This window comes from Drosophila mauritiana, unplaced genomic scaffold (genome assembly GCF_004382145.1).
Source record: "Drosophila mauritiana strain mau12 unplaced genomic scaffold, ASM438214v1 U_242, whole genome shotgun sequence".
Lineage (NCBI taxonomy): Eukaryota > Metazoa > Arthropoda > Insecta > Diptera > Drosophilidae > Drosophila > Drosophila mauritiana.
In genome coordinates, this window is record NW_022881377.1 from 41,909 (window position 1) to 59,619 (window position 17,711).

At 34.8% G+C, this 17,711-nt stretch overlaps 4 non-coding genes and 2 pseudogenes across 4 annotated transcripts; all 6 read left to right on the forward strand.

The window, feature by feature from the left end:
- Positions 1–2,125: 2,125 nt before the first annotated feature.
- On the forward strand, positions 2,126–4,102 carry LOC117149544. Its single transcript, XR_004460369.1, has one exon. It is a non-coding gene; the product is annotated as a small subunit ribosomal RNA (ribosomal RNA).
- A 686-nt stretch (positions 4,103–4,788) lies between these two features.
- Positions 4,789–4,966, forward strand: LOC117149549 (annotated as a pseudogene).
- Positions 4,967–5,361: 395 nt separating this feature from the next.
- Positions 5,362–9,310, forward strand: LOC117149545. The gene has a single exon (XR_004460370.1). It is a non-coding gene; the product is annotated as a large subunit ribosomal RNA (ribosomal RNA).
- Positions 9,311–11,844: 2,534 nt separating this feature from the next.
- On the forward strand, positions 11,845–13,837 carry LOC117149550. Its single transcript, XR_004460373.1, has one exon. It is a non-coding gene; the product is annotated as a small subunit ribosomal RNA (ribosomal RNA).
- Positions 13,838–14,517: 680 nt separating this feature from the next.
- On the forward strand, positions 14,518–14,696 carry LOC117149548. The gene has a single exon (XR_004460372.1). It is a non-coding gene; the product is annotated as a 5.8S ribosomal RNA (ribosomal RNA).
- Positions 14,697–15,091: 395 nt separating this feature from the next.
- On the forward strand, positions 15,092–17,711 carry LOC117149546 (annotated as a pseudogene; the record flags this gene model as incomplete).

Here is a 17,711-nt window from a genome sequence, read left to right on the forward strand (position 1 = left end):
AACTTATGTATTCATATGATTTGGCAAATAATATGAGTAAATTAAATAATATACATATGAAAATGATTAATTATTATATGTATAAGGGAAAAAATGCTGAAAATATCCCACATTCTCTTAGTATTATAGAGAAAAGCCATTATAGTGAGAGGGTATAGTAGTGTAAACGACCGGAATTACGACAGAGGGTTCAAAAACTACTATAGGTAGGCAGTGGTTGCCGACCTCTCATATTGTTCAAAACTTATGTATTCATATGATTTTGGCAATAATATGAGTAAATTAAATAATATACATATGAAAATATTAATTATTATATGTATAAGGGAAAAAATGCTGAAAATATCCCACATTCTCTTAGTATTATAGAAAAGCCATTATAGTGAGAGGGTATAGTAGTGTAAACGACCGGAATTACGACAGAGGTTCAAAAACTACTATAGGTAGGCAGTGGTTGCCGACCTCTCATATTGTTCAAAACTTATGTATTCATATGATTTTGGCAATAATATGAGTAAATTAAATAATATACATATGAAAATGATTAATTATTATATGTATAAGGGAAAAAATGCTGAAAATATCCCACATTCTCTTAGTATTATAGAGAAAAGCCATTATAGTGAGAGGGTTAGTAGTGTAAACGACCGGAATTACGACAGAGGGTTCAAAAACTACTATAGGTAGGCAGTGGTTGCCGACCTCTCATATTGTTCAAAACTTATGTATTCATATTTTGGCAATAATATGAGCAAAATGCTGTTCTCTTAGTATTATAGAAAAGCCATTATAGTGAGAGGGTATAGTATTACGACAGAGGTACTATAAGGATGATTTTTAATATGAGATATGAAAATGATTAATTATTATATATAAGGGAAAAAATGCTGAAAATATCCCACATTCTCTTAGTATTATAGAGAAAAGCCATTATAGTGAGAGGGTATAGTAGTGTAAACGACCGGAATTACGACAGAGGGTTCAAAAACTACTATAGGTAGGCAGTGGTTGCCGACCTCTCATATTGTTCAAAACTTATGTATTCATATTTTGGCAATAATATGAGTAAATTAAATTATACATATGAAAATGATTAATTATTATATGTATAAGGGAAAAAATAATCATATTATATATGAATAATGGAAAAAAAATGAAATGTTCCTATAATCTCTTAATATATAAGAGAATAGCCCGTATGTTGGGTGGCAAACGGAATTGAAAATACCCGCTTTGAGGACAGCGGGTTCAAAAACTACTATAGGTAGGCAGTGGTTGCCGACCTCCCGCATTATTCGAAATATTTATTTCGGATTATGTTTATTGGTTACATACAATAAAGTATATTATTATCCGTACAAATTTGTTTCTCAGTTCTATAGAACACGGGACTTGGCTCCGCGGATAATAGGAATATACGCTTTATAGATAATATCGTTGAAACAAAAGTCAAGTTTCTATTATATAGAATAACAAATCGTTTCCATATATTATCGTTAATTTTTGGAGGCAGGCAAATATTAATTTATTACCTGCCGTATAGTTGGATTATTATATCGTTACGGTATAATACAAATATGGATTCTTATGAAAGAAATATAAAATTATATATTAAATGTGGAAATATTATCATATGCGCTTGGTTTTATGTTATATATTACCAGAGATATATATGAAAAGAGATAAATTTTAAATTTATCTTCAAAATGCAAATGATTTAACTTAATATTATATTGGTTAAACAAAAATTGTACATGTGTGGATACAATAATTATGTATGTTGGAAATAAAATGATATTTTATAATGAAATATGTATGTATAAAAAGATAAAATTATAGAAATATATATATTACAATAATTAGATGAAATTCTTGTTATATTGGTAAAACAAGTATAAATTAAAAATGAAAATATGGATTACGAATGCTATATAAAAATGGCCGTAATCGAATGGATTTTTTTACTTATATATTTAAAATTTTACCCAAAGGCGAAATATTGAATTTTATTCAATATAATAAAAATCATGGAATTATATAAAGTGAAAAATCTATATATCTATATATCTATTATATTGCTTATTTCGATTCAAAATATATGAATGGAATATGAAGGAAAAACATTATTCTGGTTGATCCTGCCAGTAGTTATATGCTTGTCTCAAAGATTAAGCCATGCATGTCTAAGTACACACGAATTAAAAGTGAAACCGCAAAAGGCTCATTATATCAGTTATGGTTCCTTAGATCGTTAACAGTTACTTGGATAACTGTGGTAATTCTAGAGCTAATACATGCAATTAAAACATGAACCTTATGGGACATGTGCTTTTATTAGGCTAAAACCAAGCGATCGCAAGATCGTTATATTGGTTGAACTCTAGATAACATGCAGATCGTATGGTCTTGTACCGACGACAGATCTTTCAAATGTCTGCCCTATCAACTTTTGATGGTAGTATCTAGGACTACCATGGTTGCAACGGGTAACGGGGAATCAGGGTTCGATTCCGGAGAGGGAGCCTGAGAAACGGCTACCACATCTAAGGAAGGCAGCAGGCGCGTAAATTACCCACTCCCAGCTCGGGGAGGTAGTGACGAAAAATAACAATACAGGACTCATATCCGAGGCCCTGTAATTGGAATGAGTACACTTTAAATCCTTTAACAAGGACCAATTGGAGGGCAAGTCTGGTGCCAGCAGCCGCGGTAATTCCAGCTCCAATAGCGTATATTAAAGTTGTTGCGGTTAAAACGTTCGTAGTTGAACTTGTGCTTCATACGGGTAGTACAACTTACAATTGTGGTTAGTACTATACCTTTATGTATGTAAGCGTATTACCGGTGGAGTTCTTATATGTGATTAAATACTTGTATTTTTTCATATGTTCCTCCTATTTAAAAACCTGCACTAGTGCTCTTAAACGAGTGTTATTGTGGGCCGGTACTATTACTTTGAACAAATTAGAGTGCTTAAAGCAGGCTTCAAATGCCTGAATATTCTGTGCATGGGATAATGAAAATAAGACCTCTGTTCTGCTTTCATTGGTTTTCAGATCAAGAGGTAATGATTAATAGAAGCAGTTTGGGGGCATTAGTATTACGACGCGAGAGGTGAAATTCTTGGACCGTCGTAAGACTAACTTAAGCGAAAGCATTTGCCAAGATGTTTTCATTAATCAAGAACGAAAGTTAGAGGTTCGAAGGCGATCAGATACCGCCCTAGTTCTAACCATAAACGATGCCAGCTAGCAATTGGGTGTAGCTACTTTTATGGCTCTCTCAGTCGCTTCCCGGGAAACCAAAGCTTTTGGGCTCCGGGGAAGTATGGTTGCAAAGCTGAAACTTAAAGGAATTGACGGAAGGGCACCACCAGGAGTGGAGCCTGCGGCTTAATTTGACTCAACACGGGAAAACTTACCAGGTCCGAACATAAGTGTGTAAGACAGATTGATAGCTCTTTCTCGAATCTATGGGTGGTGGTGCATGGCCGTTCTTAGTTCGTGGAGTGATTTGTCTGGTTAATTCCGATAACGAACGAGACTCAAATATATTAAATAGATATCTTCAGGATTATGGTGCTGAAGCTTATGTAGCCTTCATTCATGGTGGCAGTAAAATGTTTATTGTGTTTGAATGTGTTTATGTAAGTGGAGCCGTACCTGTTGGTTTGTCCCATTATAAGGACACTAGCTTCTTAAATGGACAAATTGCGTCTAGCAATAATGAGATTGAGCAATAACAGGTCTGTGATGCCCTTAGATGTCCTGGGCTGCACGCGCGCTACAATGAAAGTATCAACGTGTATTTCCTAGACCGAGAGGTCCGGGTAAACGCTGAACCACTTTCATGCTTGGGATTGTGAACTGAAACTGTTCACATGAACTTGGAAGTCATTAACTCGCATTGATTACGTCCCTGCCCTTTGTACACACCGCCCGTCGCTACTACCGATTGAATTATTTAGTGAGGTCTCCGGACGTGATCACTGTGACGCCTTGCGTGTTACGGTTGTTTCGCAAAAGTTGACCGAACTTGATTATTTAGAGGAAGTAAAAGTCGTAACAAGGTTTCCGTAGGTGAACCTGCGGAAGGATCATTATTGTATAATATCCTTATCGTTAATAAACATTTGTTATAATACAAATAAATACAATTTACCAAAATAAAAATATTACAAAATGATTCCACGGAATCAAAAGTTAAAGTCAAAATAAAATGAAGATGGCTTTTATTTTATATGTGGGGCTTGGCAACCTCATAAAAAGACTTTAACATTATTAATGTTGTTGTGCGTATTTGTGGCAGTACCTACTACAACAATGGCGTTTCCTATAAAAACAAATTCTCGAAAATGGAAATCGAAGAAACTGAACAAAATTTGAAAGTAGAAGTCGAATTAAAATTAAAATAATTTTGAATGTGGTATTCAAAATAAGTGTGTGTGTATATGGACCATAATATACACGCGTTGCGAATATGTATTGTTCATCTATGTTATGAGCATACGTTGGCTAATGCAACAACCTAAAATATACAATGTTTGTACCTGTCATCCATCAGGTTAATGTTTTATATAAATTTTGCAGTATGTGTCACCCAAAATAGCAAACCATAACCAGATTTTTATGATACATAATGCTTATATGAAACTAAGACATATCGCAACATTTATTTTTAGGTATAAAAATAAATTTATTGAAGGAATTGATATATGCCAGTAAAATGGTGTATTTTTAATTTCTTTCAATAAAAACAATATTGATATTATATAAAAATGAATTATAAAACTCTAAGCGGTGGATCACTCGGCTCATGGTCGATGAAGAACGCAGCAAACTGTGCGTCATCGTGTGAACTGCAGGACACATGAACATCGACATTTTGAACGCATATCGCAGTCCATGCTGTTATGTACTTTAATTAATTTTATAGTGCTGCTTGGACTACATATGGTTGAGGGTTGTAAGACTATGCTAATTAAGTTGTTTATAAATTTTTTATAAGCATATGGTATATTATTGGATTAAATAATGATTTTATTCATAATATTAAAAAAGAAATGAAAAACATTATCTCACATTTGAATGTGAAAAACGAAGAGAAATATTTTCTTTTTCAATCAAATAATACTGAGAAATGTCTAGCATAAAAAATTGAAATATTTTTCATCTAGAATTGTCTCTTATTAATGATTCGGAAAAAGAAAAATCTTGGTTTTGTTATTATTCTTCGTTGGTTCGTTAAATGGATAAAAAATAACTTTGCTTACAAGAACTATTGGAACTATTTATAACGAATTTAATTGATTGTTTTATCATTTATATATAAAGAATTTATGGCAAAAAATAGTTATATATACAACCTCAACTCATATGGGACTACCCCCTGAATTTAAGCATATTAATTAGGGGAGGAAAAGAAACTAACAAGGATTTTCTTAGTAGCGGCGAGCGAAAAGAAAACAGTTCAGCACTAAGTCACTTTGTCTATATGGCAAATGTGAGATGCAGTGTATGAGCGTCAATATTCTAGTATGAGAAATTAATGATTTAAGTCCTTCTTAAATGAGGCCATTTACCCATAGAGGGTGCCAGGCCCGTATAACGTTAATGATTACTAGATGATGTTTCCAAGAGTCGTGTTGCTTGATAGTGCAGCACTAAGTGGGTGGTAAACTCCATCTAAAACTAAATATAACCATGAGACCGATAGTAAACAAGTACCGTGAGGGAAAGTTGAAAAGAACTCTGAATAGAGAGTTAAACAGTACGTGAAACTGCTTAGAGGTTAAGCCCGATGAACCTGAATATCCGTTATGGAAAATTCATCATTAAAATTGTAATATTTAAATAATATTATTAAGAATAATGTGCATTTTTTCCATATAAGGACATTGTAATCTATTAGCATATCCCAAATTTATCATAAAATATAACTTATAGTTTATTCCAATTAAATTGCTTGCATTTTAACACAGAATAAATGTTATTAATTTGATAAAGTGCTGATAGATTTATATTATTACAGAGCGTTAATTTTTCGGAATTATATAATGGCATAATTATCATTGATTTTTTGTTTTATATATGCTCTTGTATGATTAACAATGCGAAAGATTCAGGATACCTTCGGGACCCGTCTTGAAACACGGACCAAGGAGTCTAACATATGTGCAAGTTATTGGGATGTAAACCTAATAGCGTAATTAACTTGACTAATAATGGGATTAGTTTTTTAGCTATTTATAGCTAATTAACACAATCCCGGGGCGTTCTATATAGTTATGTAATGTATATTTATATTATTTATGCCTCTAACTGGAACGTACCTTGAGCATATATGCTGTGACCCGAAAGATGGTGAACTATACTTGATCAGGTTGAAGTCAGGGGAAACCCTGATGGAAGACCGAAACAGTTCTGACGTGCAAATCGATTGTCAGAATTGAGTATAGGGGCGAAAGACCAATCGAACCATCTAGTAGCTGGTTCCTTCCGAAGTTTCCCTCAGGATAGCTGGTGCATTTTAATATTATATAAAATAATCTTATCTGGTAAAGCGAATGATTAGAGGCCTTAGGGTCGAAACGATCTTAACCTATTCTCAAACTTTAAATGGGTAAGAACCTTAACTTTCTTGATATGAAGTTCAAGGTTATGATATAATGTGCCCAGTGGGCCACTTTGGTAAGCAGAACTGGCGCTGTGGGATGAACCAAACGTAATGTTACGGTGCCCAAATTAACAACTCATGCAGATACCATGAAAAGGCGTTGGTTGCTTAAAACAGCAGGACGGTGATCATGGAAGTCGAAATCCGCTAAGGAGTGTGTAACAACTCACCTGCCGAAGCAACTAGCCCTTAAAATGGATGGCGCTTAAGTTGTATACCTATACATTACCGCTAAAGTAGATGATTTATATTACTTGTGATATAAATTTTGAAACTTTAGTGAGTAGGAAGGTACAATGGTATGCGTAGAAGTGTTTGGCGTAAGCCTGCATGGAGCTGCCATTGGTACAGATCTTGGTGGTAGTAGCAAATAATCGAATGAGACCTTGGAGGACTGAAGTGGAGAAGGGTTTCGTGTGAACAGTGGTTGATCACGAGTTAGTCGGTCCTAAGTTCAAGGCGAAAGCCGAAAATTTTCAAGTAAAACAAAAATGCCTAACTATATAAACAAAGCGAATATAATACACTTGAATAATTTTGAACGAAAGGGAATACGGTTCCAATTCCGTAACCTGTTGAGTATCCGTTTGTTATTAAATATGGGCCTCGTGCATCCTGGCAACAGGAACGACCATAAAGAAGCCGTCGAGAGATATCGGAAGAGTTTTCTTTTCTGTTTTATAGCCGTACTACCATGGAAGTCTTTCGCAGAGAGATATGGTAGATGGGCTAGAAGAGCATGACATATACTGTTGTGTCGATATTTTCTCCTCGGACCTTGAAAATTTATGGTGGGGACACGCAAACTTCTCAACAGGCCGTACCAATATCCGCAGCTGGTCTCCAAGGTGAAGAGTCTCTAGTCGATAGAATAATGTAGGTAAGGGAAGTCGGCAATTAGATCCGTAACTTCGGGATAAGGATTGGCTCTGAAGATTGAGATAGTCGGGCTTGATTGGGAAACAATAACATGGTTTATGTGCTCGTTCTGGGTAAATAGAGTTTCTAGCATTTATGTTAGTTACTGTTCCCCGGATAGTTTAGTTACGTAGCCAATTGTGGAACTTTCTTGCTAAAATTTTTAAGAATACTATTTGGGTTAAACCAATTAGTTCTTATCAATTATAACGATTATCAATTAACAATCAATTCAGAACTGGCACGGACTTGGGGAATCCGACTGTCTAATTAAAACAAAGCATTGTGATGGCCCTAGCGGGTGTTGACACAATGTGATTTCTGCCCAGTGCTCTGAATGTCAAAGTGAAGAAATTCAAGTAAGCGCGGGTCAACGGCGGGAGTAACTATGACTCTCTTAAGGTAGCCAAATGCCTCGTCATCTAATTAGTGACGCGCATGAATGGATTAACGAGATTCCTACTGTCCCTATCTACTATCTAGCGAAACCACAGCCAAGGGAACGGGCTTGGAATAATTAGCGGGGAAAGAAGACCCTTTTGAGCTTGACTCTAATCTGGCAGTGTAAGGAGACATAAGAGGTGTAGAATAAGTGGGAGATATTAGACCTCGGTTTGGTATCGTCAATGAAATACCACTACTCTTATTGTTTCCTTACTTACTTGATTAAATGGAACGTGTATCATTTCCTAGCCATTATACGGATATATTTATTATATCTTATGGTATTGGGTTTTGATGCAAGCTTCTTGATCAAAGTATCACGAGTTTGTTATATAATCGCAAACAAATTCTTTAATAAAACGATGCATTTATGTATTTTTGATTTGAAAATTTGGTATAACTCCAATTACTCAGGTATGATCCAATTCAAGGACATTGCCAGGTAGGGAGTTTGACTGGGGCGGTACATCTCTCAAATAATAACGGAGGTGTCCCAAGGCCAGCTCAGTGCGGACAGAAACCACACATAGAGCAAAAGGGCAAATGCTGACTTGATCTCGGTGTTCAGTACACACAGGGACAGCAAAAGCTCGGCCTATCGATCCTTTTGGTTTAAAGAGTTTTTAACAAGAGGTGTCAGAAAAGTTACCATAGGGATAACTGCTTGTGGCGGCCAAGCGTTCATAGCGACGTCGCTTTTTGATCCTTCGATGTCGGCTCTTCCTATCATTGTGAAGCAAAATTCACCAAGCGTTGGATTGTTCACCCATGCAAGGGAACGTGAGCTGGGTTTAGACCGTCGTGAGACAGGTTAGTTTTACCCTACTAATGACAAAACGTTGTTGCGACAGCATTCCTGCGTAGTACGAGAGGAACCGCAGGTACGGACCAATGGCACAATACTTGTTCGAGCGAACAGTGGTATGACGCTACGTCCGTTGGATTATGCCTGAACGCCTCTAAGGTCGTATCCGCTGGACTGCAATGATAAATAAGGGGCAATTTGCATTGTATGGCTTCTAAACCATTTAAAGTTTATAATTTATTTTATAAACGACAATGGATGTGATGCCAATGTAATTTGTAACATAGTAAATTAGGAGGATCTTCGATCACCTGATGCCGCGCTAGTTACATATAAAAGCATTATTTAATACAATGACAAAGCCTAGAATCAATTGTAAACGACTTTTGTAACAGGCAAGGTGTTGTAAGTGGTTGAGCAGCTGCCATACTGCGATCCACTGAAGCTATCCTTTGCTTGATGATTCGATAAATAAATGATTTTTCCTGTAGCCAAACAAACACCTCGTCATCAATTTAGTGACGCATATGATATTGTCCCTATCATATAATTTTTGATATAAAGACTTTAAAGAATTATATCAAGTTGCCAAATACCTCGTCATCAATTTAGTGACGCATATGATATTGTCCCTATCGTATAATTTTGATATAAAGACTTTAAGAATTCTATCACGTTGCCAAATACCTCGTCATCAATTTAGTGACGCATATGATATTGTCCCTATCATATAATTAATATAAAGACTTTAATGAATTGTGTCAAGTTGCCAAACACCTCGTCATCAATTTAGTGACGCATATGATATTGTCCCTATCATATAATTTTTGATATAAAACTTTAAAGAATTATATCAAGTTGCCAAATACCTCGTCATCAATTTAGTGACGCATATGATATTGTCCCTATCATATAATTAATATAAAGACTTTAATGAATTGTGTCAAGTTGCCAAACACCTCGTCATCAATTTAGTGACGCATATGATATTGTCCCTATCATATAATTTTTGATATAAAAACTTTAAAGAATTGTATCAAGTTGCCAAATACCTCGTCATCAATTTAGTGACGCAATATTGTCCTATCATATAATTAATATAAAGACTTTAATGAATTGTGTCAAGTTGCCAAACACCTCGTCATCAATTTAGTGACGATATGATATTGTCCCTATCATATAATTTTGATATAAAGACTTTAAAGAATTCTATCAAGTTGCCAAATACCTCGTCATCAATTTAGTGACGCATATGATATTGTCTCTATCATATAATTAATATAAAGACTTTAATGATTGTGTCACGTTGCCAAACACCTCGTCATCAATTTAGTGACGCATATGATATTGTTATCATATAATTAATATAAAGACTTTTTAAGAATGTATCAAGTTGCCAAACACCTCGTCATCAACTACTATATTATGGTTGCGCCGACCTCTCATATTGTATTCTCTTATGTCTTCATAGGATTTTGGCAATTATACGAGTAAATTAAAAATATACATATGAAAATGATTAATTATTATAGTATAAGGGAAAAATGCTGAAATATTCCCATATTATCTTAGTATTATAGAGGAAAGACCGTTGCCGACCTCTGATATTGTTCAAAACTTATGTATTTATATGATTTTGGCAATTATATGAGTAAATTAAATAATATACATATAAAATGATTAAATATTATATGTATAAATGTATAAAGGAAAAAATGATGAAATATTCCCACATTATCTTAGTATTATAGAGGAAAGCCGTTGCTGACCTCTGATATTGTTCAAAACTTATGTATTTATATGATTTTGGCAATAATATGAGTAAATTAAATAATATACATATGAAAATGATTAATATTATTATATGTATAAGGGAAAAAATGCTGAAAATATTCCCATTATTATCTTAGTATTATAGAGGAAAGACCGTTGGAATTGTTCAAAAACTTATGTATTTATATGATTTTGGCAATTATATGAGTAAATTAAATAATATACATATGAAAATTATTATATTATATGTATAGGGAAAAAATGCTGAAATATTCCCACATTCTCTTATATTATAGAGAAAAGCCATTATATGCTAGTAGTGTAAACGACCGGAATTACGACAGGGGTTCAAAAACTACTATAGGTAGGCAGTGGTTGCCGACCTCCCGCATTATTCGAAATATTTATTTCGGATTATGTTTATATTGGTTACATACAATAAAGTATATTATTATCCGTACAAATTTGTTTCTCAGTTCTATAGAACACGGGACTTGGCTCCGCGGATAATAGGAATATACGCTTATAGATAATATCGTTGAAACAAAAGTCAAGTTTCTATTATATATAGAATAACAAATCGTTTCCATATATTATCGTTAATTTTTGGAGGCAGGCAAATATTAATTTATTACCTGCCGTATAGTTGGATTATTATATCGTTACGGTATAATACAAATATGGATTCTTATGAAAGAAATATAAAATTATATATTAAATGTGGAAATATTATCATATGCGCTTGGTTTTATGTTATATATTACCAGAGATATATATGAAAAGAGATAAATTTTAAATTTATCTTCAAAATGCAAATGATTTAACTTAATATTTATATTGGTTAAACAAAAATTGTACATGTGTGGATACAATAATTATGTATGTTGGAAATAAAATGATATTTTATAATGAAATATGTATGTATAAAAAGATAAAATTATAGAAATATATATATTACAATAATTAGATGAAATTCTTGTTATATTGGTAAAACAAGTATAAATTAAAAATGAAAATATGGATTACGAATGCTATATAAAAATGGCCGTAATCGAATGGATTTTTTTACTTATATATTTAAAATTTTACCCAAAGGCGAAATATTGAATTTTATTCAATATAATAAAAATCATGGAATTATATAAAGTGAAAAATCTATATATCTATATATCTATTATATTGCTTATTTCGATTCAAAATATATGAATGGAATATGAAGGAAAAACATTATTCTGGTTGATCCTGCCAGTAGTTATATGCTTGTCTCAAAGATTAAGCCATGCATGTCTAAGTACACACGAATTAAAAGTGAAACCGCAAAAGGCTCATTATATCAGTTATGGTTCCTTAGATCGTTAACAGTTACTTGGATAACTGTGGTAATTCTAGAGCTAATACATGCAATTAAAACATGAACCTTATGGGACATGTGCTTTTATTAGGCTAAAACCAAGCGATCGCAAGATCGTTATATTGGTTGTTCTCTAGATAACATGCAGATCGTATGGTCTTGTACCGACGACAGATCTTTCAAATGTCTGCCCTATCAACTTTTGATGGTAGTATCTAGGACTACCATGGTTGCAACGGGTAACGGGGAATCAGGGTTCGATTCCGGAGAGGGAGCCTGAGAAACGGCTACCACATCTAAGGAAGGCAGCAGGCGCGTAAATTACCCACTCCCAGCTCGGGGAGGTAGTGACGAAAAATAACAATACAGGACTCATATCCGAGGCCCTGTAATTGGAATGAGTACACTTTAAATCCTTTAACAAGGACCAATTGGAGGGCAAGTCTGGTGCCAGCAGCCGCGGTAATTCCAGCTCCAATAGCGTATATTAAAGTTGTTGCGGTTAAAACGTTCGTAGTTGAACTTGTGCTTCATACGGGTAGTACAACTTACAATTGTGGTTAGTACTATACCTTTATGTATGTAAGCGTATTACCGGTGGAGTTCTTATATGTGATTAAATACTTGTATTTTTTCATATGTTCCTCCTATTTAAAAACCTGCACTAGTGCTCTTAAACGAGTGTTATTGTGGGCCGGTACTATTACTTTGAACAAATTAGAGTGCTTAAAGCAGGCTTCAAATGCCTGAATATTCTGTGCATGGGATAATGAAATAAGACCTCTGTTCTGCTTTCATTGGTTTTCAGATCAAGAGGTAATGATTAATAGAAGCAGTTTGGGGGCATTAGTATTACGACGCGAGAGGTGAAATTCTTGGACCGTCGTAAGACTAACTTAAGCGAAAGCATTTGCCAAAGATGTTTTCATTAATCAAGAACGAAAGTTAGAGGTTCGAAGGCGATCAGACCGCCCTAGTTCTAACCATAAACGATGCCAGCTAGCAATTGGGTGTAGCTACTTTTATGGCTCTCTCAGTCGCTTCCCGGGAAACCAAAGCTTTTGGGCTCCGGGGGAAGTATGGTTGCAAAGCTGAAACTTAAAGGAATTGACGGAAGGGCACCACCAGGAGTGGAGCCTGCGGCTTAATTTGACTCAACACGGGAAAACTTACCAGGTCCGAACATAAGTGTGTAAGACAGATTGATAGCTCTTTCTCGAATCTATGGGTGGTGGTGCATGGCCGTTCTTAGTTCGTGGAGTGATTTGTCTGGTTAATTCCGATAACGAACGAGACTCAAATATATTAAATAGATATCTTCAGGATTATGGTGCTGAAGCTTATGTAGCCTTCATTCATGGTGGCAGTAAAATGTTTATTGTGTTTGAATGTGTTTATGTAAGTGGAGCCGTACCTGTTGGTTTGTCCCATTATAAGGACACTAGCTTCTTAAATGGACAAATTGCGTCTAGCAATAATGAGATTGAGCAATAACAGGTCTGTGATGCCCTTAGATGTCCTGGGCTGCACGCGCGCTACAATGAAAGTATCAACGTGTATTTCCTAGACCGAGAGGTCCGGGTAAACCGCTGAACCACTTTCATGCTTGGGATTGTGAACTGAAACTGTTCACATGAACTTGGAATTCCCAGTAAGTGTGAGTCATTAACTCGCATTGATTACGTCCCTGCCCTTTGTACACACCGCCCGTCGCTACTACCGATTGAATTATTTAGTGAGGTCTCCGGACGTGATCACTGTGACGCCTTGCGTGTTACGGTTGTTTCGCAAAAGTTGACCGAACTTGATTATTTAGAGGAAGTAAAAGTCGTAACAAGGTTTCCGTAGGTGAACCTGCGGAAGGATCATTATTGTATAATATCCTTATCGTTAATAAACATTTGTTATAATACAAATAAATACAATTTACCAAAATAAAAAAATTACAAAATGATTCCACGGAATCAAAAGTTAAAGTCAAAAAAAATGAAGATGGCTTTTATTTATATGTGGGCTTGGCAACCTCATAAAAAGACTTTAACATTATTAATGTTGTTGTGCGTATTTGTGGCAGTACCTACTACAACAATGGCGTTTCCTATAAAAACAAATTCTCGAAAATGGAAATCGAAGAAACTGAACAAAATTTGAAAGTAGAAGTCGAATTAAAATTAAAATAATTTTGAATGTGGTATTCAAAATAAGTGTGTGTGTATATGGACCATAATATACACGCGTTGCGAATATGTATTGTTCATCTATGTTATGAGCATACGTTGGCTAATGCAACAACCTAAAATATACAATGTTTGTACCTGTCATCCATCAGGTTAATGTTTTATATAAATTTTGCAGTATGTGTCACCCAAAATAGCAAACCATAACCAGATTTTTATGATACATAATGCTTATATGAAACTAAGACATATCGCAACATTTATTTTTAGGTATAAAAAAAATTTTGAAGGAATTGATATATGCCAGTAAAATGGTGTATTTTTAATTTCTTTCAATAAAAACAATATTGATATTATATAAAAATGAATTATAAAACTCTAAGCGGTGGATCACTCGGCTCATGGGTCGATGAAGAACGCAGCAAACTGTGCGTCATCGTGTGAACTGCAGGACACATGAACATCGACATTTTGAACGCATATCGCAGTCCATGCTGTTATGTACTTTAATTAATTTTATAGTGCTGCTTGGACTACATATGGTTGAGGGTTGTAAGACTATGCTAATTAAGTTGTTTATAAATTTTTTATAAGCATATGGTATTATTGGATTAAATAATGATTTTATTCATAATATTAAAAAAGAAATGAAAAACATTATCTCACATTTGAATGTGAAAAACGAAGAGAAATATTTTCTTTTTCAATCAAATAATACTGAGAAATGTCTAGCATAAAAAATTGAAATATTTTTCATCTAGAATTGTCTCTTATTAATGATTCGGAAAAAGAAAAATCTTGGTTTTGTTATTATTCTTCGTTGGTTCGTTAAATGGATAAAAAATAACTTTGCTTACAAGAACTATTGGAACTATTTATAACGAATTTAATTGATTGTTTTATCATTTATATATAAAGAATTTATGGCAAAAAAAATAGTTATATATACAACCTCAACTCATATGGGACTACCCCCTGAATTTAAGCATATTAATTAGGGGAGGAAAAGAAACTAACAAGGATTTTCTTAGTAGCGGCGAGCGAAAAGAAAACAGTTCAGCACTAAGTCACTTTGTCTATATGGCAAATGTGAGATGCAGTGTATGGAGCGTCAATATTCTAGTATGAGAAATTAATGATTTAAGTCCTTCTTAAATGAGGCCATTTACCCATAGAGGGTGCCAGGCCGTATAACGTTAATGATTACTAGATGATGTTTCCAAAGAGTCGTGTTGCTTGATAGTGCAGCTAAGTGGTGGTAAACTCCATCTAAAACTAAATATAACCATGAGACCGATAGTAAACAAGTACCGTGAGGGAAAGTTGAAAAGAACTCTGAATAGAGAGTTAAACAGTACGTGAAACTGCTTAGAGGTTAAGCCCGATGAACCTGAATATCCGTTATGGAAAATTCATCATTAAAATTGTAATATTTAAATAATATTATTAAGAATAATGTGCATTTTTTCCATATAAGGACATTGTAATCTATTAGCATATCCCAAATTTATCATAAAATATAACTTATAGTTTATTCCAATTAAATTGCTTGCATTTTTAACACAGAATAAATGTTATTAATTTGATAAAGTGCTGATAGATTTATATTATTACAGAGCGTTAATTTTTCGGAATTATATAATGGCATAATTATCATTGATTTTTGTGTTTATTATATGCTCTTGTATGATTAACAATGCGAAAGATTCAGGATACCTTCGGGACCCGTCTTGAAACACGGACCAAGGAGTCTAACATATGTGCAAGTTATTGGGATGTAAACCTAATAGCGTAATTTGACTAATAATGGGATTAGTTTTTTAGCTATTTATAGCTAATTAACACAATCCCGGGGCGTTCTATATAGTTATGTATAATGTATATTATATTATTTATGCCTCTAACTGGAACGTACCTTGAGCATATATGCTGTGACCCGAAAGATGGTGAACTATACTTGATCAGGTTGAAGTCAGGGGAAACCCTGATGGAAGACCGAAACAGTTCTGACGTGCAAATCGATTGTCAGAATTGAGTATAGGGGCGAAAGACCAATCGAACCATCTAGTAGCTGGTTCCTTCCGAAGTTTCCCTCAGGATAGCTGGTGCATTTTTAATATTATATAAAATAATCTTATCTGGTAAAGCGAATGATTAGAGGCCTTAGGGTCGAAACGATCTTAACCTATTCTCAAACTTTAAATGGGTAAGAACCTTAACTTTCTTGATATGAAGTTCAAGGTTATGATATAATGTGCCCAGTGGGCCACTTTTGGTAAGCAGAACTGGCGCTGTGGGATGAACCAAACGTAATGTTACGGTGCCCAAATTAACAACTCATGCAGATACCATGAAAGGCGTTGGTTGCTTAAAACAGCAGGACGGTGATCATGGAAGTCGAAATCCGCTAAGGAGTGTGTAACAACTCACCTGCCGAAGCAACTAGCCCTTAAAATGGATGGCGCTTAAGTTGTATACCTATACATTACCGCTAAAGTAGATGATTTATATTACTTGTGATATAAATTTTTGAAACTTTAGTGAGTAGGAAGGTACAATGGTATGCGTAGAAGTGTTTGGCGTAAGCCTGCATGGAGCTGCCATTGGTACAGATCTTGGTGGTAGTAGCAAATAATCGAATGAGACCTTGGAGGACTGAAGTGGAGAAGGGTTTCGTGTGAACAGTGGTTGATCACGAGTTAGTCGGTCCTAAGTTCAAGGCGAAAGCCGAAAATTTTCAAGTAAAACAAAAATGCCTAACTATATAAACAAAGCGAATATAATACACTTGAATAATTTTGAACGAAAGGGAATACGGTTCCAATTCCGTAACCTGTTGAGTATCCGTTTGTTATTAAATATGGGCCTCGTGCTCATCCTGGCAACAGGAACGACCATAAAGAAGCCGTCGAGAGATATCGGAAGAGTTTTCTTTTCTGTTTTATAGCCGTACTACCATGGAAGTCTTTCGCAGAGAGATATGGTAGATGGGCTAGAAGAGCATGACATATACTGTTGTGTCGATATTTTCTCCTCGGACCTTGAAAATTTATGGTGGGGACACGCAAACTTCTCAACAGGCCGTACCAATATCCGCAGCTGGTCTCCAAGGTGAAGAGTCTCTAGTCGATAGAATAATGTAGGTAAGGGAAGTCGGCAAATTAGATCCGTAACTTCGGGATAAGGATTGGCTCTGAAGATTGAGATAGTCGGGCTTGATTGGGAAACAATAACATGGTTTATGTGCTCGTTCTGGGTAAATAGAGTTTCTAGCATTTATGTTAGTTACTTGTTCCCCGGATAGTTTAGTTACGTAGCCAATTGTGGAACTTTCTTGCTAAAATTTTTAAGAATACTATTTGGGTTAAACCAATTAGTTCTTATCAATTATAACGATTATCAATTAACAATCAATTCAGAACTGGCACGGACTTGGGGAATCCGACTGTCTAATTAAAACAAAGCATTGTGATGGCCCTAGCGGGTGTTGACACAATGTGATTTCTGCCCAGTGCTCTGAATGTCAAAGTGAAGAAATTCAAGTACGCGGTCAACGGCGGGAGTAACT